Raw genomic sequence first — 2704 nt, forward strand, 5'->3', positions numbered from 1 at the left:
CTTTTGCAAGTCACCTTCCAGGAGGTGAGTCATTCTTAGAGGGGGCTGGAAGTAAGCAGTAGCCGCTGATGATCCCGTTTTCTTTCAACTTGGAGAGGTTTCAGTTTGAGATCCACCCACACTGGAAAGCTCTTCAGATCACCTGACTGCCGCGGTTGAGCTGATGGTGTGGGCTGACACTGCGGTGGACTGTGACTTCTGTCCAACTCCTGGTCTTCACCTTCCCATCCGGGACCCTACCCCAGTGCTGCTGGTTCCATTGGGGTGTGGGGAGGCGGGCATAGGAGTTTTTTAACTTCCCAGATGTTTCCTGGGTGGTTATAGTTAATGTGTTGCCTCATACGTGTTGTCAGCTTTGATCCAGATATTAACATAGCTCAGAAGCTGAGAATTGAAAAACATCTTTTTAATGAACTTACATTTCCTAGGTCGTTTCCCAAAATAGTGTAATCAGTCCAGCTGATGCCTTGTTCTCAAAACACAGACTGCGCAGCAGCCTTTCTCCTGCGAGTGCTCTAAAGCCCCTCTGATCTTTCGGATCCCACACAGGAAGTTCTGTGTGGACACAGGTAAACAGAGGAAGCTGCTCTCAGCCGGGAGGGCCCAGCCCAAGCCCCGAGGCAGGTGGGTTGGGTTGGGAAGTTCCAGGTTGCAGGGTGTACCAAGGTGTGCAGAGCTACCTGGCGGCGGGGCAGGAGAGACCAGAAGAGCGGTCACGATAAAGCAGTGTATACAGACTGTGTGCGAGGCTGCAGAAACCAAGCATTTCTGTTTTTATAAGTTGCCTTAGAGGGAGATAAGGAGCCTTTGGCTCTCAAATTCTGTAAGATCTGAATTGTATCCCATTTCACGAGTATGGGAATATTTCACAGCTAAGCAAGAAGGCGTCCTAGGTGCTGACCCCTCTGAGGTGGGGGGGGTGGCCCCCACCTCAGTTCCAGGGGCTGCTGCCCCTCCAGGCCCCCGTCTGAGGCGTGATGCCTTGGGCCCCCTGTGGGGTGTGGGGAGGGAGAGCTGGCCAAGGTAATGCCTTTACTCCACTGCGTGTGTCCCCTATGTTCTGTAATAAGTCCCAGGCACACTAGGAAGCCCAAATTTTCAAGCCATTAAACTGTGGAAATGTTGAGGAAAGGGAAAGATGTTTGTGTTTGCGTATATCCGTAAACACACACAGGATACGTGGTACATGCCAGTAAAAGATCGGACTCTGATCCGGAAAACGCATCTCGCCTGCCTCACCTCAGCAACGTCTGATTCTCTTAGCTCAGGGAGCTCTGGCTTGCGCAGCACAGATGGCCCCACTGGTTTCCGCCCAGGACCCCGGACCCACCCCGGTGTCCATCCCAGGTACTGCCCCCACCTGCGTGCTCGCCACGCTGTGCCCCTCAAATCCCCGCACGTTCTTCGGTGGTTCCTGCCCAGGGCCACACAGCCCTCACTGCTCTGCCCCAACTGCCTGGCCGGCCCAGTGAGTGTCCACGTCCAGCTGGGCCCAGAACCTGAAGAAGCAGAGGAAGCATGAGTGGAGGCAGCCCCACGTCCCCACCTGCCACTCAGCAGTTTCGCCAGAGTGTTTTATGGCACACTGCAAGCATGTCATTTTCCTCATAAGTCAGCACGCATCCCTGGAGAGTTCAGTCGGTGAAACCCCAGACTCTTAAAGCAAACCAATAAGGACACCGTGCCAACCTTCCACCTCCTAGAATCAACAGTACCTCGATGTCATTCACTATCCAGTTTAAATTTTCCTATTTACGATTTTTTTTATGATTGGCTTGTTTGAATTGGGATACAATTAGCTTTAGCTGTATAACTACCTTAAGGTGTAATGGCTTAAAACAACCATTCTGAGGATTCTGCGAGCGGGCTGGGCTGGCCAGGCTCCAGCTGAAGCGAGGGCGAGGGGGGGGCGGGGCTCACATCTGGCTATTGATGTGCAGTCAAGGGAACAAAGAGATGACACAGCCAGAAAGCAAGCGTCACTGTGCAAGCACTTGTCACTCTGCTCCTCGTTACATCCTGCCGCCTCGTTACATCCTGTTGGCTGGAGCAGGTAGCACAGGCAGCCTTGCCTCGATGCGGAGTACTGCCCAGTGGCCTGGGAGCCGGGGCAGGAACCATTGTGGCTGTTGGGCAATTGTCCACATTAAGGGCTACATTCTGTTGTCCCGTCTCTCAAGTCTCTGACTCAGGAACAATATCTCTGCTGACATTTTTTAAATCCCCAGATTCGGCTGACTTTCCTGATACAAGTAATAAGTTTGTGTCCCACGTGGGAACTCTAGTCCTATACATCGGGGTGTGGATTTGCTCCGGCCTGAGACATGGAGGAGAGAGCCGGTAAATTCGGGGGTGCTGGTGAGACAGGCCGGTGAGGAAACCGCTGGTTTCCAGTTAGGAAGCCAGAAGGCCTGTTGCTCCTTGGAGTACGTGCCCAGGTGGCTCTGAGAAGCCTCTTCCTTGATAGCCATGTAGTGCTTGGCATGGAGTGGATACTCAGTATTTTGCATTTAGTAGAATCGAATCAGCCAAGAGCAAACCAAACAGCCCAAGAGAGTGGGTCATAACACTCACCCTCATCACCTCAGATGACCCTAATGGCCTCCCAAAGGCCCCATCTCCACATCCCATCACAGTGGGGGTCAGGGCTTCAGCACAGGAATTGGGGTGGGATGGAGGAAGGCACAAACGTTCAGCCCAAAAC

The sequence above is a fragment of the Pteropus vampyrus genome, unplaced genomic scaffold (assembly GCF_000151845.1).
Source record: "Pteropus vampyrus isolate Shadow unplaced genomic scaffold, Pvam_2.0 Scaffold411, whole genome shotgun sequence".
NCBI classification, from domain to species: Eukaryota; Metazoa; Chordata; class Mammalia; order Chiroptera; family Pteropodidae; genus Pteropus; species Pteropus vampyrus.